The 22,524-nt window shown below is 37.1% G+C and overlaps 1 long non-coding RNA gene and 1 pseudogene across 1 annotated transcript in view; one reads left to right on the top strand and one right to left on the bottom strand.

Moving 5' to 3' along the window:
- Positions 1 to 9,651: 9,651 nt before the first annotated feature.
- The window catches only part of LOC112444516 (uncharacterized), a 43,847-nt gene continuing 30,974 nt past the window's right edge, over positions 9,652 to 22,524 (bottom strand). The window contains exons 4-5 of the long non-coding RNA XR_003032876.2: positions 12,369 to 12,512; positions 9,652 to 11,791 (exon numbers count right to left, since the gene is read on the bottom strand). This is a non-coding gene — a long non-coding RNA (uncharacterized lncRNA). The remainder of the gene's footprint in view (positions 11,792 to 12,368; positions 12,513 to 22,524) is intronic.
- LOC101904466 (small ribosomal subunit protein uS15-like) lies at positions 19,604 to 20,072 on the top strand (annotated as a pseudogene).

Here is a 22,524-nt window from a genome sequence, read left to right as displayed (position 1 = left end):
ATGGCTAACAAACACATGAAAAGATGCTCAACATCACTCATAATCAGAGAAATGCAAATCAAAACCACTATGAGGTACCATTTCACGCCAGTCAGAAAGGCTTCGATCCAAAAGTCTACAGGTAATAAATGCTGGAGAGGATGTGGAGAAAAGGGAACCCTCTTACACTGTTGGTGGGAATGCAAACTAGTACAGCCACTATGGAGAACAGTGTGGAGATTCCTTAAAAAACTGCCCTCAGTTTTTGCCAGCATCAGGGTCTTTTCCAATGAGTCAGCTCTTTGCATCAATAATATACTCCTAATGCCACTAAGTAAAAAGTATTGAATTACTGAGATGCTAAATTAAGAAGTAAGCATGTGTGTATAAAGGGAGAATCAGAGGTGGGAACTGTTATTCAGTATAGCAGCATCTAGTTAGGAGAAAAATTATGGATAATGGCTCCTTATGTTATTTCTAGTATAATTAATATTAGTAAGTTAAAATAAGTATTTGGTAGTATTCAGTTCTATTTGCAGACCCAGACTCTTGCTGAAGAGTTTACCTGGAGAATATCTATAGTTGCAGACTGTTGCCTCATGTAAGAGCTTAAAAAGCCTTGAGTGGAAAACAAAAAGACTGACCTAAGTTGATTCCAGATCTAACATTTAGTGTCAGAATGATCCTGATCAAATAATTTAACAATTCAACTGAAGATTTCTAATCCTTAACTTCTAATTCCTTTTATTTCTCTTATCGATCTTATAAGGGTTTTGTCATAATCAAGTGAACTATTTTGTATCTAAATATAGGTGTCAAACAAATGTTTGTTGAATAAAGCAATGAATAAATAAAGCAATGAATAAAATGATTTATTTTCCTAACTTACCTGATGACCCATTGTAGCTTCTATAGTTATAGTAGGGGAAATACAAATAACTTTTATATGAGGAAATTTTATTCTTCTTTTTCAAGGCCCTGTATAGAATTTGAAATGGATTAGTTCTTAATGCTTTAAAAATTTTCTACCTGGCCTATCTTTATCACCATTATACTTCACTCAAACCTGTCTTTACTTGTCTGATATTAGAGCAAGAGTTTGTCCCATCCAGGCCATGGTTAATACCTAAGATATTTTTAAGCAACCAGTCAGCCTGGCTAGTGTACTTTTCAGTAATTAAATGAAGAGTAGCAGCCTAATTGTTTCACCAGTGAAGGAGATGCTAACATTTTTATAGAGTAGTTCCACCTTGCCCTCAGAAGATTTCAAGAGAGGCTGACTTCATAGCAGCAGTGAAACAATAACTGGAAAAGGTCTTATTTAGGACTATTCTTAAAAGTAACCTGACCAACTGTTTGGGCCATCTTGAGTATACTAGGATCTTAACTGGTATTTTTAATAAGGTAGATTTGCTTCATGTATGAAATGAAAAAAAAATTTCTTTAACTTGGAACTTCATAGAGCATAAGTGATGTGCTTGACAAAGATTAAACTTGCAATATGAATACATTTTATATTTTATTATTTACATTTTGATCTGTATTTTCTATAGCTCAAATACAGATAAATATTAATTTGAAATGGTAGATCTAGAAGTGTGATTCTAATACTGATCATGAACTTGTTCTCTATAATGTAATGGTGAAGCCCTGAGCCCTAATGAATGGAAATGTTTTTTAACTGTGAAAAAATGATAATTCTCTGGAGTCAGACTCTGTGTGTCTGAATGCCGGCCTTGCCACTGACAACTTGTGAGATTTTCAGCAAAATTAATGGCTAAAAACTGACCTGTGTCTCCCCCCAAATTCCTATGTTGACCCTCCACTGCCCTATGATAGTATTCAAAGACTTTGGGAGGTAATTAGATTTAGATGAGATCATAAGTTTAGGCCCTCATGATGAAATTAGTTCTCTTACAAGAAGAGACCAGAGAGGCTGCTGTCTAATTCTGTTTCTTCCATGTGAGGACACCATCAAAAAGGTGGCTATCTACAAGTCAGGAAAAGGGTCTTCACCAAAAACTGAATTAGTCAGCACTTGGATCTTAGACCAGTCAGCCTCCAGGACTATGAGAAGCAAATGTCTGTTGTTTAAACCACCAGACTATGGCATTTTTTCTCCAGAAGTCCAAGAACACCATGATGTAACTTTTCCTTCCCTTACCTCAAATTCTCAATCTATAATATAGAGAAAGCGATGGTTCCTATCTTATAGGCTTTTTAAAATTATGTGTTATTTACTATAAAAAAAATCTTCAAATGCACCTAACACATTTTCATCCTCAATAAATGTTATTGTTTTTCTCTGCATAACATTTCTCTGAATAATTAGGGAGTTTGGGATGGACATGTACACATTGCTATATTTAAGAAGAATAACCAACAATGATCTACTACATAGCACATGGAACCCTGCTCGATGTTATGTGGCAGTCTGGATGGAAGGGAAATTTGGGGGAGAATGGATACATGTATATATATCACGGAGTCCCTACTTGTTCACCTGAAACTATCAAAACATAGTTAACGTGTTATATCCCAATTCAAAATAAAAAAATTTTTTAAGTCCCCTGAAAGTAGGGATCTTTATCTGTTTGATCTCAGCTGTACCCCAACTGTTTGGTATAATGCCAAATATTAATGGTGGCTCGAACAGTAAAGAATCTGCCTGCAATGCAGGAGACCAGGGTTTGATACCTGGGTCAGAAAGATACTCTGCAGAAGGGAATGGCTACCCACTCCAATATTCTTGCCTGGAGAATTCCACAGAGGAGCTTGGTGGACTACAGTCCATGGGGTCTCAAAGGGTCATACACACTGAATACTTTCACTACTTCACTTCAAGTGACCTATTATTTGTTAAATGATTGAACTTCTCCAGATTCTCTTTTTATTCCTATGTCATTCTAATTTTTCATCACTTCTCTCTTTCAATTTCCCACTCTGATATTCAACCCATGATGAGCAAAATCTGATTTACTTTTGTCCCAGTTAGCACATATATGCAAATTTTGGAAAATTGTTTGTCTCTCTCTATTGCTTCTCAAAGTTTAACTTTTATTTGAACACTTCCCATTTGTATTGTCCCTATAATAAATATTGCATTCCTGTTTACTATTTTACAAATCAATAAAAATGTGTATAAAAATTTTCTCCATATTCAAACATTCTTCCTTCAGTTCCTCTTGAATTCTATATGAAGCTGCTTTCTAAGGGAATTTCTAGATCTGAACAGAATTCTAATTTGAGATGAATACTAACAACAGGTCTCCTTAATTCTCAGAAGCCCTATGGCATGGTTATTGTCTTTAGAACATCATTGCAATTCTATCAATTAATATGTACTGAATATATAATGTAGGGTAAATACTTTCACAATCAGCATTAAGTTGCATCACACAATGTGACTTCTATGAGGGTATTTGCATATTTCCTGTGAGGATTTACAAAAATTAAGACTCTATCATTTTGGAAAGGCTTTCAATACCTAAGTTACTGTCAATGACAACTTGAATTTTCATAGCAGTAGTTTCAGGTCGTTTACAGCTCTTGTTATAAACTCTTCAAGAGAACTTTGTGCAATAAAGAAATGTGTATCTATGCTTTCCAATTTGGTACCCAGTAGCCACATATGGCGGAGAAGGCAATGGCACCCCACTCCAGTACTCTTGCCTGGAAAATCCCATGGACAGAGGAGCCTCGTAGGCTGCAGTCCATGGGGTCGCGAAGAGTTGGACACGACTGAGCGACTTCACTTTCACTTTTCACTTTCATGCATTGGAGAAGGAAATGGCAACCCACTCCAGTGTTCTTGCCTGGAGAATCCCAGGGACTGGGGAGCCTGGTGGGCTGCCATCTATGGGGTCGCACAGAGTCAGACACGACTGAAGCGACTTAGCAGCAGCAGCAGCAGCAGCCACATATGGCTGTTGAGGACTTGAAATGCAGCTAGGGAGATTGAGAAACTGAAATTTTAACTTAATTCTGATTAAAATTTAAATAGTCAATGACTTAGAAACTGAACAACAACAAATGTAGCTATTGTCCACCTACATTTTGGACAATATTTCGGATATTGGACAGTATTTTGAGACTGATAAATGAAAGGAACCAAAGTATTTTGGTAATGTCACATTAATTTTGGGTTTTCAATACATATAGAATGACTAAGTTCTACAGCATAACATGCTAATGACTCAGATTTATTTAGACCAATGCATAACTGAAAATGAATTAAATCCTGAGAGTCAATAAATAGTCATATCAATTTCTGACACTTTATGTTTGTTTGGGTTTTTGACATTTTAATATAATTACTGATGGACAAACTTCTCTGTGGAACTACTAGTCCTAGGATGAGCATTTTCCATAATGAATGAATGATTCATAAATATTCCACTTCTTTCCATTTTAAAAAACACTAATATAATCAGCTTCTTCAAAACAGTTCCTAGTCCATAAAGATGGTGGGACAGAAGACCTGGTTTCATTGAACTCTAGCCAAGAGGACTAATTAATAAGGTCTCATTTGGCTTCTTTGCCAAAAGAATAGCATTTTTTACAGTCAATTCTCAAGGTACCATAGTGCCCAAATGCATACCATAAAACTTGGATTATTTTTCCATAAATATTTCAAGATTTTTTTATTGCTGGTAAGAAATGTGCTTACTCTTCAAAGAGTTCTCTTGTCAAAAATACTGAAACCATCATGGCATGGAAAGCATGACAAAATGAATGAAGTATTTTATTAGTCCTTATTATACTTCTTTGGACAAATGCATATGATTAAGCAAAATGATTCTGACTTAATCCAAGATTATTTAAACAAACAAACAAGCAAAGAGACAAGCAAGAAAGCTTTGTGGATAGAGAAGTGATAAAAACTCAAAGAGGTGGAAAATACGAGTAAAATTTTTAACCTTATTGAGCTTTGTTTATTATTGCAATGATCTCAGTATAAATCTGATTGTAAACATCTAATTCAAGTACAAAATAAAGACAATTGTAGTGGGGAATTTTCTCAGAGTAAATGAAATTGGAACTTTGGCTTCTAATTTCTTAATATACTCTCAGTTCTGTTCAGTTCAGTCATTCACTCGTTCACTCTGACTCTTTGCCGACCCCACAGACTGCAGCACGCCAGGCCTCCCAGTCCATCACCAATTCCTGGAGTTTACTCAAACTCATGTCCATTGAGTTGGTGATGCCATCCATCTCATCCTCTGTCGTCCCCTTCTCCTCCAGCCTTCAATCTTTGCCAGCATCAGGGTCTTTTCAAACGAGTCAGCTCTTCGCATCACGTGGCCAAAGGATTGGAGTTTCAGCTTCAGTATTAGTCCTTCCAATGAATATTTAGGACTGATCTCCTTTAGGATGGACAGGTTGGATCTCCTTGCAGTCCAAGGAACTCTCAAAAGTCTTCTCCAACACCACAGTTCAAAAGCATCAATTCTTTGGTGCTCAGCTTTCTTTATAGTCCAGCTCTCACACCCACACATGACTACTGGAAAAACCATAACTTTGACGAGACAGACTTTGCTGATAAAGTAATGTCTCTGCTTTTTAATATGCTGTCTAGGTTGGTCATAGCTTTCCTTCCAAGGAGTAAGCGTCTTTTCATTTCATGGTTGTAATCACTATCTGCAGTGATTTTAGAGCTCCCCCCAAATAAAGTCTCTCACTATTTTCCATTGTTTCCCATCTATTTGCCATGAAGTGACGGGACCAGATGCCATGGTCTTAGTTTTCTGAGTGTTGAGTTTTAAGCCAACTTTTTCACTCTCCTCTTTTACCTTCATCAAGAGGCTCTTTAGTTCTTCTTCACTTTCTGCCATAAGGGTGGTGTCATCTGCATATCTGAGGTTACTGCTGTTTTTCCCAGCAATCTTAATTCCAGCTTGTGCTTCATCCAGCCCAGTGTTTCTCATGATGTACTCTGCATATAAGTTAAAAAGCAGGATGACAATATACAGCCTTGACATACTCCTTTTCCTATTTGGAATCATTCTGTTGTTCCATGTCCAGTTCTAACTGTTGCTTCCTGACCTCCATACAGGTTTCTCAAGAGGCAGATCAGGTGGTCTTGATTTCCATCTCTTTAAGAATTTTCCAGAGTTTGTTGTGGTCCACACAGTCAAAAGCTTTGGTGTACTCAATAAAGCAGAAGTAGATGTTTTTCTGGAACTCTGTTTTTTTGATGATCCAGTAGATGTTGGCAATTTGATCTCTGGTTCCTCTGCCTTTTCTAAATCCAGCTTGAACATCTGGAAGTTCATGGTTCATGTATTGCTGAAGCCTGGCTTGGAGAATTTTGAGCATTACTTGACTAGCATGTGAGATGAGTGCAATTGCGTGGTAGTTTTAGCATTCTTTAGCATTGCCTTTCTTTAGGATTGGAGTGAAAACTGACCTTTTCTAGTCCTGAGGCCACTGCTGAGTTTTCCAAATTTGTTGGCATATTGAGTGCAGCACTTTCACAGCATCATCTTTTAGGATTTGAAATAGCTCAATTGGAGTTCCATCACCCTTACTAGCTTTTTTTGTAGTGATGCTTCCTAAGGCCTGCCGGGAGCCAGCACGGGAGTTCCCACCCATGACAAAGTCATGCGGGAGAGCCGTGACGGGCAAGGCAAGTCAGGGCTCAAGGACCGCCCCCCCTCCCCCACAGATCTGCCTGAGCGTCTACCCCAAAACCAGAATCTGTCTGTTTTACTATTTTACGACTTTCACTAACTCCTATGACATTAATGGGGGGCTATCCCCGACCACTTTTCTCTGAAGGAAATCTACTTAGAGCTCTAGTTAATTAGACTCCTGGGCATAATAGGAGTGTTTCAATCCAAACCCCTCAGATGGCTCTCTAACTGACCTGACAGGTTTACTCAGACTCCTACAGCTACGCATACAATTGTTTACAGTCTCCCAACCGCGAGAGACACGGGAAGCTTAAGATATTCAAGTAGTATAGAGCCTCTTCAGAGAGTTAGAAATTGTTAGAATAGAACTAATAGAAGATTTCATTGATGAGCCAATGCTTGCTGCCAAGTTTCCACATCCCCTGTATTGTATCCTTGCTGCTGCTGCTGCTAAGTCGCTTCAGTCGTGTCTGACTCTGTGCGACCCCATGGACGGCAGCCCACCAGGCTCCCCCGTCCCTGGGATTCTCCAGGCAAGAACACTGGAGTGGGTTGCCATTTCCTTCTCCAATGCATGAAAGTGAAAAGTGAAAGTGAAGTCGCTCAGTCGTGTCTGACTCTTCACAACCCCATGGACTGCAGCCTACCAGGCTCCTCCATCCATGGGATTTTCCAGGCAAGAGTACTGGAGTGGGGTGCCACCTTGGAAGTATATTAATTAATATAGTTGGTATATAGAAAAAATAAGTAGTGGCCTTGGTGTTAACAACTTTAAACCCTTAAGGTAATAAATTCTTTCCTTTGTTGTAAGCCCACTGCATCTTTGCCCTATAGGAATGCAACTTTATCTAACACCTTTGGAGGATGGCGCCAAACTTTAAAATAATTACTCTTAGAGAAAATAAGTCTTATGTTTGACAAACCTTTATCAGAGTCATAAAATGTTAACAGGCCTTCTGGCCAGAAGATGATGTAAATCACTAAACCATTTGTATACGATAAGTTTGCAGAAAAGAAATGCCTGGTCTCCATAAGGATCAAAGACTGCTGACTTTGCATGATTTCACACCCCCTATTATCCTCTATGCACAACTTAAGGTATATAAGCTCCCTTTGAAAATAAAGCTACGGGCCTTGCTTAAAGCTTGGTCTCCCCATTTCGTTCTTTCTTGCTTCCTTTTCTCTCCTTTTCTTCTCTGTTCTTACTTCAGGGTGACTGATCGGAGCGTGGAGGCTCTCTGAGACCACTTACTTGCCTGGGCTTCTAAGACCCACTCGAGAAGGTGCCTAAGGTGGGGCACCTTCAGCTATTCGAGAGGGAGCCTGCAGCCTCTGTGGTCAGAGCAAACCTGATATTACAGGTTTTATTGGCTTTCCGCATAAACCAGTTAGTTCACCTCTGTCTTTTTCCTTTTATCTATCCTTTAATCGTCAATGTCGTCCTCCTGAGGGAATCCCTGGATCCAACCGGGGCTGGACCCTGGTAAAGGCCCACTTGACTTTGCATTCCAGGATGTCTGGCTCTAGGTGAGTGATCACACCATCGTGATTATCTGGGTCATGAAGATCTTTTTTGCATAGTTCTTCTATGTATTCTTGCCACCTTTCTTAATATCTTCTGCTTCTGTTAGGTCCATACCATTTCTGTCTTTTATTTGTCCATCTTTGCATGAAATATTCCCTTGGTATCTCTAATTTTCTTGAAGCAATTCTAGTCTTCCCCATTCTATTGTTTTCCTCTATATCTTTGTACTGATCACTGAGGAAAGCTTTCTTATCTGTCCTTGCTATTCTTTGGAACTCTGGAACATTAACATCTCCTGGAACTTCCTAAATGTCCTGTCCACCACTCCACATTGCAGTTGGAACCTTCATATCTTCCACATGGTATAATGGAGGAGTGGGGTAAAGGGAAATGAGAAATAGTAACGTGTATGTTAATAACATATCACATGAGGAATTGTAACTTGATTATTTTCTTTCTCCTTGAAACTATAATAGTAATTACCTGTTTATTTGGTCCACAGAAATTATCAGTGGAATCTCAAGCATTGTCAGACAGAAATGGACTATTGTAAGCCTTACATCATAGTAAAATGATTTTCACAAATTAGAAGTTCTGTGTACCTGGGTTCTTCATGTGTGAAATGGTAATAATAATAAACATCTGCTGAATATCACAAAGTTTCCATGAGGTTCAAATGGCATAATACATTGAATTTTACCATGTGTGACACTGTTTTAAAACAATTATGCTTTATTATTTTGAACCCATCCTTAGGTCTATCTTCATCATCTTTCTAGGAATCATAAAACATTGCATTTTCTTTTAAAAACAAGGGGTTTGTTAGATCTTTAATATGTCTTCATTTTTGTCCTTTAAGAGCCAAATAATCAAATTTTGAAAACATGACCTTGCCTGATTATAATGTAGAATATTTAGAATTGCATTTCCCCAGTTATAGGCTTGAAATGTACCTTTAATAACAGCCTTAGAGACAAAATAAACTATTACTTATAAAATCTTACAAAATAAGTAGAGCTGGAGACTAGGTTTAATTGCTTCATTTTACAATATGACGTATTGACTCAGATTTAATGTCTCTCATATATAAGTCCAGTCTTTCTGTCACAGTACTGTGTGCTCCTGGATGAATGACTGCTAAAATATATTCCCAGAGAACTAGAAGCAGATAATTTGGCAAAAATACCATACTTTCAAGAAAAGCAATAAGGACATTAAACACACATTTTGACAATGTTTGAACATAGTAAGTTATACTATCTATTAAGGAAGGACCTAATAAACAGATGGAAAACTATAATTATGATTTCACACAGACAAATGAATGCTTGTCCAATTATTTTAAAATATAAACTTACTATAACATTAAGTTTTGTATTATATTTTATTTTGGTGGTATAAATTAAATTTCAGTCTATAAATATTGCTTAAGATCCAACTACTTCAAGTCACTAATATCCAAATTAATTCTTATAGCACATAAAATATGGAATACTAATTTTACTACAAGTATAAAATCTGCTTTGTTACTTTACAATTCAATTATCAAATACATTTTCAAACAGAATAATTCAGTTAATATTTGCATTCAGAATTGATATTCAGAAAAAGTTTTTATCCTTTATATAAATTTTGTTTAGTAAAAATTTCCTCATGATACTCCAAGAAAAGTTAATTTTTCAAATACAGTAAGACAAAGATTTCTGGTACAAAAGAATTGCCTCAGAATTGGAAGGCGTAAAAATGGGGCTTTAGTAGCATTCTATCATAATTGTGAGACAAGAGTATTCAGGAACTATCTTTTCTACAAAGTGGAGATGATAGGCAGTGGAAAAGTCCTAAGCAGATGCCTGTAAACAAGATTATGAGGTGAGACATCTCTTCTAAGGACAAATGTTGATTTGTTGACTGTAGGTAAGTGGAGTAAAAACTTTCAGGGCAAAGAAGACACATGACATCCAAGAGTATCATTCATCTACAGATTTCAAGGGTATGTACCTTGGAATAATATGCACTCACATCCTGTATGTAGATATCAGCTTATAGCTTAGCAAATGATTTTAGTAATGTGAGGTCACTTTGGCCCTAGTATTTTGGCTATCACATGGGAAATTCTTCTGAAAGAGTAAGAATACTGGAACGGGTTGTCATGCCCTCCTCCAGAGGATCTTCCTGACCCGGGAATCAAACCCACATCTCTTATGTCTCTTGCACTGTAGGCAGATTCTTTACAATTGAGCCACCAGGGAAAACTGATGGTAAGTTGACATAAAATACATTTGTACCAGTTTTTCAATTTGAAATGAATAGAAAGCTATCACCTTTAAACATAAAAGTAACAATTCTGTCTTTATCACATCCCCCTAATCTCCAGTCCCTGGCGATTATCTGTTTTTAATATCAAAGGAGATCTCTTTTATCTCCTCAAAAAAGATACAATATACTGGCTACAATAACAAACAGAGAATCACTAAGACTTATAAAGGAGGAGAGCTTTCAAACAAAAAAGAGAGAGAGAGAGAAGAAAGGGAGACAAGGAGAGAGGGAAAAGAAAGAAGGGTTGAATGGAAAGAAGAGGGAAATGTTTAAGAAATTTGCCACTTGTCACCTGGTTGGAGATGACTTATATAAATTGGTATTATTTTAATGAGACTATGAAAAGAAATGACAGAAATGTTACTGATACGTTTATGAAACATTTCCCTTTTCTACTAAAAACTCAAACAGTTCCTTTATTATGGGATAAATTTTGGGTTGCCAGATAAAATACAGGATTCTAAATTAAGCTAAATTTGGAATGCTATCGTAGATATACTAAAAATTTATTTGTTTACCTGAAAATAAAATGTAACTGAGTGTCCTGTATATTTTTTAAATCTGACAACTGTAAACAAAAGTTATCTGATTGAAATTTAAGCTCTGAAATAACTTCTTACTCTAGTCTCCAAAATCAACTTTAAAAATATAACACATCACACAGCAGTGCCTTTTTTTCCCCATGCTTTTTTAATAAGTATTGGAAGTTCCATGTCCAACCTAGATAGCATATTCAAAAGCAGAGACATTACTTTGCCAACAAAGGTCCATCTAGTCAAGGCTATGGTTTTTCCAGTGGTCATGTATGGATGTGAGAGTTGGACTGTGAAGAAGGCTGAGTGCCGAAGAATTGATGCTTTTGAACTGTGGTGTTGGAGAAGACTCTTGAGAGTCCCTTGGACTGCAAGGAGATCCAACCAGTCCATTCTGAAGGAGATCAGCCCTGGGATTTCTTTGGAAGGAATGATGCTGAAGCTGAAACTCCAGTACTTTGGCTACCTCATGCGAAGGGTTGACTCATTGGAAAAGACTCTGATGCTGGGAGGGATTGGGGGCAGGAGGAGAAGGGGACGACAGAGGATGAGATGGCTGGATGGCATCACTGACTCGATGGACGTGAGTCTGAGTGAACTCCGGGAGTTGGTGATGGACAGGGAGGCCTGGCGTGCTGCGATTCATGGGGTCGCAAAGAGTCGGACACGACTGAGCGACTGAACTGAACTGAACTGGAAGTCCCATAAATACTGAGTGGTAAAAGTCATTCTTGACGATAGTCTAGCACATTTTGAACTGCCGTTCCTGTTGGATTCTGTGATAAGTATACGTCAATGTGACTCTAGAAGAAAGAAAAACAACACATACATTTGTCAGTCATTAGTTCCTTTTCAAGAATTAGAATTTTTCATAACAGTAAAACTGTGTCGCCTCAATCAGTTTAGAATGAAACACTGTCCATTGCCGGAGAAATCTAAGTCACTTTTTTTAATATGGTAATGTTTGATCAAAAAATTTTTCTGAGATAAAGGTCTTAAATTGAATCAGTGCCTAGATAATGATACTAGATTTATTAGGAGGCAAACAGAGGGAAAAAGATTAAAATTCTTTTAAATACAATATTCAAACATACTTTCATATAAGACATAAAAACATAATTTGAATTATCTACATAGTCATATTGAATTACTTCATCCCAGAAATTTTGACTTTAAATTTATGTGCAAAATACATCTTGGATTATAATATAGTTTACCTTATTTTATATATATATATATATATGATATATTATATCATATATATATAATATATCAAACATTTTAAGATATACATATATTGGATAAGTTGTCCCTGGGTCTATACAACATCATTAACACATCATCAAAAAATTTTACTTTAAATCATTAAGTGACACCTACCTTTTTTAAATCTGGGGGATCATTTCCAAAGAACAATATAGTTTATTTGCTACACACATCAGTTACCACATGGTTGCACACATTCTGACCAATGAACTTGCTAATGTATGTGCTGGGTAAAAATTCTTTTTCACCAAACAGGATCTGAAAATGATATATTTGAAAGATAACTTTTGATGGAAAAATGTATTTCATGCAGTAGAAATCAAGAATGGTAGAAATAATGAAACATACAAAATTTGCAGTGTGTTACTCAGTAGTAGAGTCAGTTCACTGTGCTACTGTACCAGCAGTATGAAAAAAATTGTCTAGTAAAAAGAATATGTTAGACATTTAAAAAAAAAATTCAACCAAACAAGCACCTTTGAGAGTAATGAACTTAATCTCACCTCAAGTAGAGCAAGTAGAATACAATAAAGCTAATGAGTACAAAACATATTTTTTGATGTTGTGCTACATACATAAAAATGGAAAGAAAACACACCCACACTTAAACATTCTGCTGCTGCTGCTGCTGCTAAGTCGCTTCAGTCGTGTCCGACCCTGTGCGACCCCATAGACGGCAGCCCGCCAGGCTCCCCCGTCCCTGGGATTCTCCAGGCAAGAACACTGGAGTGGGTTGCCATTTCCTTCTCCAATGCATGAAAATGAAAAGTGAAAGTGAAGTCGCTCAGTCGTCTCTGACTCTTAGCAACCCCATGGACTGCAGCCTACCAGGCTCCTCTGTCCATGGGATTTTCCAGGCAAGAGTTCTGGAGTGGGGTGCCATTGCCTTCTCCACACTTAAACATTCATAGTTAAGCAAATAAACCTGCTCATCTTAATATATGTCCTTTGTAAGAAAAGGTAATAGAATGAGATTTATAAAGTGAATTTTTTAAAAGAGAGAAATAAATCTCCAGATAGTGGATGAGAGGCAAAAAAAAAAAAAAAAAAAAAACTAAGCCAGATTAAGTGATGTAATAAAAATAGCAAGAAACAATACCAAAGAGTAAATTATGGAATGCATTATAGGAAAATATGTTTTCTCTGAAATCCTTCAAGGAGAGGACAGTGGAAGAAGTATATTTAGAGAAATTTATGAGTTAAAAGCAAAATAAATTACATAAAATTTTATCTTTAGATAAATAATTGAATTCTATCTCAGAGATGGAAAAAAGGAAAATAGAAAATAAACAGATAAAAGTCAAAGAATAAATGTAAATCAAAAAGTAAAGCACAGATTTATACATGATAAATGACTCCACTTACTTGCATTTCTAGAAATTTAAAAACTATTTGTTAGCAACAAAAAGCATAATCGATAGTTAAAGTGACTACAGGCTGGGAGTGGGAGAATACCTGAGCTCTAAGGATGGCAGAAAGTGAAGAGGAACTAAAAAGCCTCTTGATGAAAGTGAAAGAAGAGAGTGAAAAAGTTGGCTTAAAGCTCAACATTCAGAAAATGAAGATCATGGCATCTGGTCCCATCACTTCATGGGAATAGATGGGGAAACAGTGGAAACAGTGTCAGACTTTATTTTTCTGGGCTCCAAAATCACTGCAGATGGTGACTGCAGCCATGAAATTAAAAGACGCTTACTCCTTGGATGGAAAGTTATGACCAACCTAGATAGCATATTCAAAAGCAGAGACATTACTTTGCCAACAAAGGTCCGTCTGGTCAAGGCTATGGTTTTTCCTGTGGTCATGTATGGATGTGAGAGTTGGACTGTGAAGAAGGCTGAGTGCCTAAGAATTGATGCTTTTGAACTGTGGTGTTGGAGAAGACTCTTGAGAGTCCCTTGGACTGCAAGGACTGCAAGCAGTCCATTCTGAAGGAGATCAGCCCTGGGATTTCTTTGGAAGGAATGATGCTAAAGCTGAAACTCCAGTACTTTGGCCACCTCATGCGAAGAGTTGACTTATTGGAAAAGACTCTGATGCTGGGAGGGATTGGGGGCAAAAGGAGAAGGGGATGACAGAGGATGAGATGACTGAATGGCATCACTGACTCAATGGACGTGAGTATGGATGAACTCCAGGAGTTGGTGATGGACAGGGAGGCCTGGCGTGCTGCGATTCATGGGGTCACAAAGAGTTGGACACAACTGAGCGACTGATCTGATCTGATCTGAAGGACAAATGGAAACTTTCTAGGATGATGGAGATGTTCTATAGCTTTATTTTGGTGGTAATTACATAGGTTTACACATTAGCCAAAACTTACTGGATAATATATTTTAAATCAGTGCAGTTTGTTATAAATAAATCTTACCTATATTAAATTAATTTTAAAATAGCATCATAAAATTATAAATATAGCAACCATAACCTTTAAAGGAACATTATACAAGATAGATACTAGAAAGAAAAACCTACAGCACAAAGACACAACTTTTGGATGTTGAGAGAAGATAATCTGTATGTATGTCCTGTGAAAGGAGCAAAGCTAAATCATGAGTGAAATTAATTCCATGGTAAGGGGCTCCATCTCCAGTTTACCTGGGTAGTAAACAATGCAAACCAAAAACGACTACAAATTTAAGCAGTTTAACCACATAATGTATTTAAAATATTTGTAACATGGCCTGGGAACACGAGAAAAGCCACATTCTTAGCAAGTGTACAAGAAAAATTTACAAAATTTGACCAAGGGCCTGACTTCCAAGTTGGTGGTATAAAAACCTACAAAAGACTCACTCCTCAGTAATGGCAATGAAAACTTCTAAAATAAACTTTTTGATGATTCTGAAAATTAACCAAAAACTTGCAAAAATCCATAGAATGTATTTTTAAGAAAACTCCTGAATCTTGGTAAGAATAATACATTATGAGGTGTTTAGCTTATGATATGCCTATGTTTTTTTTCCCAAATTTGTAGTAGCTTTGAAAAACAGGAGCCTTGCAACCAATGTAGCTTTGTAAATCAGCAGCTTAGCAGACACTGAAAGAAAGTGAATAGGACTGAAGCTTCTCAAATGCCCAATTTCCAGAGAACTATTATAATTCGATTAGCCTGACAGATTTTGGAAAAGCCTTTTTCGTAGAATTTGCTTTTATTTGCCCTAACTCAAAGTTAACCAAGTGTGAATACCTAATTCATCCTTAGAGATCTATGAGACACCATTAAACATGTTAATGCATGCATAGTTGGAGTTTGGGAATTGAGGAGAGTTAAGAAAAATATTTGTAAAAAGAGTGGAAAATTTTCCAAATATATCTTCATATAAGAGGCTAAATGAACTCTAAGTAGGATGAACTCAAAAAGATCCAGACCAAGAGACATAGCCAAACTGTCAAAACAGTTTCCCTGAAAGCAGCCAAGGAAAAGCAGTTCATGACATGAAAGGGATTCTTAACACAATTAACAAGTAACCTCTAATCAGTAACAACAGAGATTAGAAGACAGTGAAATGACATTATTCAATTTTAAAAGAAAAAACAATCAACTAAGAAGTCTATAATCAGCAAAAGTATATTTTAGAAACAAAGGAGAAATAACAACATCCAAAACTCACAAAAAAGTAGAGAATTGGCCAATAACAGAACTGACCTATAAGAAATACTAAAGACAGGCTTCAGGCTGAATAAAAAGACACTAAACAGTAACTTGAATTCACAATACCAAATAAAGAGGAACAGTGAAAAGAAATATATAAGTATTCATAAAAGGCAGTAAAAATATATTTTGCGTTTTTCTTTTCAGCTTTCTTGAGATATAGTTGACATACAAAACTGTGCAAATTTAAGGTTACAGCATAATGATTCAACTTACATATATCATAAAACGATTAACAATAAGTTTAGTAAACATCATCTCTTATAGATAGAAAATTAATAAAATAGAAAAACTTTCCTTGTGATCAGGATTTACATCCTTTGCAATGTTCATGTATGATATGCTGCTGCTGCTGCTAAGTCGCTTCAGTCGTGTCCGACCCTGTGCGACCCCACAGACAGCAGCCCACCATATACAGCAAGGTTAATTATATTTATCATGCTGTACACTACATCCCTTAGTACTCATTTATGTTATTTTAAATTTAAGTTCATTTACATATTTTATAATATTATGTTAGTTTCAGTTGTACAACATAGTGAGTCAATATTTTAGATTATACTCCATTTAAAGTTATCACAAAATAATGGTTGTATTTCCCTGTGCTGTACAGTATATCTTTGTAGCTTACTTCTTTTATACATAATAATCTATATCACTTAATCCCCTACCCCTAATTTGCTCCTCCCTTCTTCTCTCTCCTCACTGGTAATCACTATTTCTCTAAATCTGTGGATTTGTTTCTTTTTTATAGTATATACATTCATTTGTTTTTTAGATTCCACTTATATTAAATTATATTGCATACAAGTGATAGCATAAACTATTTGTTTTTCTCTTTCTAACTTATGTCACTAAGCATAATCTAGGCCCATCCACATTGTTGCAAATGGCAGGACTTCATTTTTTACTTATGGTTCAGTAACTCTCCATTGTATGTGTCTACCAGAACCTCATCCATTCATCTGTTGATGGAAACTTAGGGTACTTTCCTATCTTGGTTATTGTAAATAATTCTGTCAGTAACTTTGAGGGTGCCCATTTTTAACAAGGTTGTTTTATGAGCTGTTCCAAATCCTGAAAGATGATGCTGTGAAAGTGCTGCACTCAATATGCCAGCAAGTTTGGAAAACTCAGCAGTGGCCACAGGACTGAAAAATGGCAGTTTTCATTCCAGTCCCAAAGAAAGGCAATGCCAAAGAATGCTCAAACGACCGCACAATTGCACTCATCTCACTCGCTAGTAAAGTAATGCTCAAAATTCTCCAAGCCAGGCTTCAGCAATATGTGAACCGTGAACTTCATGATGTTCAAGCTGGTTTTAGAAAAGGCAGAGGAACCAGAGATCAAATTGCCAACATCTGCTGGATCATCAAAAAAGCAAGAGAGTTTCAGAAAAACATCTATTTCTGCTTTATTGAGTATGCCAAAGCCTTCGACTGTGTGGATCACAATAAACTGTGGAAAATTCTGAAAGAGATGGGAATACCAGACCACCTAATCTGCCTCTTGAGAAATTTGTATGCAGGTCAGGAAGCAACAGTTAGAACTGGACATGGAACAACAGACTGGTTCCAAATAGGAAAAGGAGTTCGTCAAGGCTGTATATTGTCACCCTGTTTATTTAACTTATATGCAGAGTACATCATGAGAAACGCTGGACTGGAGGAAGCACAAGCTGGAATCAAGATTGCCGGGAGAAATATCAATAACCTCAGATATGCAGATGACACCACCCTTATGGCAGAAAGTGAAGAGGAACTCAAAAGCCTCTTGATGAAAGTGAAAGTGGGGAGTGAAAAAGTTGGCTTAAAGCTCAATTCAGAAAATGAAGATCATGGCATCCGGTCCTACCACTTCATGGGAAATAGATGGGGAAACAGTGTCAGACTTTATTTTTCTGGGCTCCAAAATCACTACAGATGGTGACTGCAGCCATGAAATTAAAAGAGGCTTACTCCTTGGAAGGAAAGTTATGACCAACCTAGATAGCATATTCAAAAGCAGAGACATTACTTTGCCAACAAAGGTCCAGCTAGTCAAGGCTATGGTTTTTCCTGTGGTCATGTATGGATGTGAGAGTTGGACTGCGAAGAAGGCTGAGCACTGAAGAATGGATGCTTTTGAACTGTGGTGTTGGAGAAGACTCTTGAGAGTCCCTTGGACTGCAAGGAGATCCAACCAGTCCATTCTGAAGGAGATCAGCCCTGGGATTTCTTTGGAAGGAATGATGCTCAAGCTGAAACTCCAGTACTTTGGCCACCTCATGCGAAGAGTTGACTCATTGGAAAAGACTCTGGTGCTGGGAGGGATTGGAGGCAGGAGGAGAAGGGGATGCCAGAGGATGAGATGGCTGGATGGCATCACTGACTCGATGGATGTGGGTCTAAGTGAACTCCGGGAGTTGGTGATGGACAGGGAGGCCTGGCGTGCTGTGATTCATGGGGTCGCAAAGAGTCGGACATGACTGAGCGACTGATCTGATCTGATATATATATGGCTTCCCTGATGGCTCAGATGATAAAGAATCCATCTGCAGTGCAAGAGACCCAGGTTCGATCCCTGGGTCAAGAATATCCCTGGAGAAGGGAGTGGCTACCTACTCCAGTATTCTTCCCTGGAGAATTCCATAGACAGTGGAACCTGGCAGGGTACAGTTCACAGGGTTGCAAAGAGTCAGACATGATTGAGTGACTAATACTTTCATATATATATATATATATATATATATATATATATAAAGTTGTATGAATTGTTCATATATTCTGGGTATTAACTCCCTAAAGGTCAACTAATTTGCAAATATTTTCTCCCATTCAGTAGGTTTTTTTTTTTTTTTAATGGTTTCCTTTACTGTGCAAAAGCTTTTAAGCTTAATTGTGTCCCATTTGCTTATTTTTGTTTTCCTTTCTTTTGTCTTAGCTGCTTGTGTGCTCAGTCATATCTGACTCTAGAACATTTTGGACTGTAGCCCACCAGGCTCCTCTGTCCCTGGGACTTTTCAGGCAGGAATACTGGAGTGGGTTGTCATTTTCTCCTCCAGGGATCTTCCCAACTCAGGGATTGGTCTCTGGCACTGCAGGTGGATTCTTTACCACTGAGCCATCGGGAAAGCCCTGGAGTTTTGCCTTAGGAGACAGATCCGGAACAATACTGCTCTGATTTATGTCAAATACTGTTCTGTTCTCTTCTAGGAGTTTTATTTTTTCAGGTCAGGTCTTATATTTAGGTCTTCAATCTATTTTAAATTTATTTTTGTATACGGTGTGAGATAATGTTCTAATTTCTTATTTTTCATATGGTTGTCCAGTTTTCTCAGCATCACTTATTGAAGAGACTATCTTTTTTCCATTGTATATTTTTGCCTCCTTTATATAGAATGTATTTTTTCAAACATACTTTTATTTGTAATTCTTTTCCCCCCTTTATGATTTAAAAGACAATCGTTATAATAATATACTGATAGACTTATATATCAACATGTAATTTATATGACAAGACTAACACAGAAAGCACAGAGACTGAGCTACATTAGTTCCAAGTGTTTATATACTACTGGGGTTTAGTTGGTATTAATTTAAACTTGATTGCTTTAAGGTGTCATTTGTAAACCTCCAAGTCAATCAAAAAAAATTACCAAAAAAGAGCATATAAGAAACAATGGGCTCTTTTTCTCTGCCTAACTACTGCTATCATGGGTCACATGCACGCTCTTGGGAAACGCCCATCCAATTCAGCTCTGCCTTACAACTGCACTGTCGCCACCTGGCTGAAGCTGACATCTGATGACACGAAAGAGCAGAGCTACAAAATGGCCAAGAGGTTCCTGATTTCCTGAAAAATCAGCAGGATTCTGAGAGAGACTCATACGGTGCTCCACAAGTTTGTTTTGTGACACTCAATTAAATACTGAATTCTTAAGTCAAAAAATTTGCTCCTGATCTTCCTGAGGGTATCCATATTTTACAGAAGTTGCTGTTCTTTTAAAGCATCTTAAGTGGAATAGAAAGGATAAGAATGCTAAATTGCTTCTTATTCTGATTGAGAACCATAATCATTGACTGGCTTGATATCATAAGACCAAATGAGTCTTCCCCTTCAACTGAAAATAGGAGTCATCTACAGCTTTTGCCTTAGTTCTAATAAATTTGTCTATGTACTGAAGCAGCAAAGTCATTGTTTAAAAAAGAAAGAAAAGAAACAACAACAGAATTAAATGGTACGTTAAAAAGTCTACATAGCACCAAAGATGTCAGTAAGGAATGAATAAAGGAACAAAAAGGCATGAGACATTTAAAATGGGGGAAATAAATATTGCTCTCTCAGAAACTACATTAGCAGTAAATGGATTAAATATTCCAATCAAAAGGAAGAAGTCAGCAGAATAGATTTAAGTAGGAAACATAATCCAATTACAGATTCAGTTCAATCCCCATAGAAATCCCATTTGCCTTATTTGCATAAATTGGTAAACTGTTCCTAAAATTCATGTGGAAATACAAGAGAAATTGTAAAGAATCCTCCTGCCCTGCAGGAGATGTGGGTTTGATCCCTGGGTCAAGAAGATCCCCTGGAGAAGGAAATGGCAACCCATTCCAGTAGTTTTGCTTGGAAAATCCCATGGACAATAGAGACTGGTGGGCTACAGTCCTTGGGGTTGCAAAAGAGTCAGACATGACTTAGTGAGTAAACAAACAAAAGCAGTCAAAACAATTTTGATAAAGAAGAAAAAATCTGGAGGATCCACTGTTCCTGATTTCAAAACTTACTACAAAGATAAAATAATCAAGATTATGTGATATTAAGGATAGGCATACAGATTAATGGAACAGAAATAAGAGTCAAAAAGTAAACTCATATATCTATGGCCAATTGATTATCAACAAAGGTGCAAGACAATTAAATAAGCAAAGAATATTCTTTACAAAAACCAATGGAGTGTAACAATTGGATGTTTACATCAAAAATAAAATTAATCTCTTTCCTCATTCCATATACAAAAATTAACTTAAAATGGATCATAGCTTTAAACAAAAGAAGTAAAACTATAAAACTTTTAGAAGGAAAATAGGAAATGTTTCTGATCTTGGGTTGTTTTGTTTGTTGTTTAGTCACTAAGTCATATCCAACTCTTTTGCAACCCAATGGACTCTAGCCCACCAGGCTCCACTGTCCATGGAATTTTCCAGGCAAGAACCTAGAGTGGGTTTATTAGTTCTTTCTCCAGAGTGTCTTCCTGAACTAGGGACTGAATCCATGTCTCCTGCATTGGTAGGTGGATTCTTTACCAAGGAGCCACCAGGGGTCTCTCGATCTTGAATTGGGTAATGATTTCCTAGATAAGACACCAAAACCATAAGAGACAAATGAAAAATGATAAATTAGACTTCATCAAAATTCAAGGTTTTATGCTTCAAAGAACACCATTACAACAGTAAAAAGACAGCACATAAACTGGGAGTAAATATTTGTAAATCATATATTTAATAATGTATTCATATTCAGAATGTATAAAGAAGTCTTACAATTCAACAATAAATAGACAAATAATTAACAAATGAGCAAAGGATTTAAACTGACATTTAAAGAAGCAAATGGCCAATAAACATATGACACAATTTAAGACATCCTTGTGTGTTTAGTTGCTCAATCATGAGCAACTCTTTGCAACCCCATTGACTGTAGCCCTCCAAGCTCCTCTGTCCATGAGATTCTCCAATCAAGAATACTGGAGTGGGTTGTCATTCCCTTCCACAGGAGATCTTCTTGACCCAGGGATCAAATCTGGGTATCCTGCATTGCAGGCAGATTTTTTACTGTCTGAGCCATCAGGGAAGCACAAGACATCATTAGTCATTAAATAAATGCAAAATAAAAGAAAACTGCAGTAATATAATATTTGATAACCACTTTCAAGGCTATGATCAAAAGATAAATAATAAGTGCCAAGATGTGGAATGGTCATACACTGTCGGTGAGAATAACAAATGGTATAGCTACATTGGAAAACATCAGTTCAGTTTAGTTGCTCAGTTGTATCCAACTCTTTGTGGCCCTATGGACTGCAGCATGCCAGGCTTCCCTGTCCATCACCAACTCCCAGAGCTTGTTCAAACTCATGTCCATTGAGTTGGTGATGAGATCCAATGATATCCTCCATCATCCCCTTCTCCTCCTGCCCTCAATCTTTCCCAGCATCAGGGTCTTTTCCAATGAGTCAGCTCTTCGCATGAGGTGGCTAAAGTATTGGAGTTTCAGCTTCAACATCAGTCCTTCCAATGAACACCCAGGACTGATCTCCTTTAGGATGGACTGGTTGGATCTCCTTGCAGTCCAAGGGACTCTCAAGAGTCTTTTCCAACACTACAGTTCAAAAGCATCAATTCTTCGGCACTCAGCTTTCTTTATAGTCCAACTCTCACATTCATACATGACTACTGGAAAAACCATAGCTTTGACTAGACAGACCTTTGTTGGCAAAGTAAAGTCTCTGCTTTTCAATATGCTGTCTAGGTTGGTCATAGTTTTTCTTCCAAGGAGCAAGTGTCTTTTAATTTCATGGCTGCAGTCATCATCTGGAGTGATTTTGGAGTCCCAAAATATAAAGTCTGTCAC

The sequence above is a fragment of the Bos taurus genome, chromosome 26, assembly GCF_002263795.3.
Source record: "Bos taurus isolate L1 Dominette 01449 registration number 42190680 breed Hereford chromosome 26, ARS-UCD2.0, whole genome shotgun sequence".
NCBI classification, from domain to species: domain Eukaryota; kingdom Metazoa; phylum Chordata; class Mammalia; order Artiodactyla; family Bovidae; genus Bos; species Bos taurus.
This window is presented reverse-complemented; position numbering and strand designations above follow the sequence as displayed.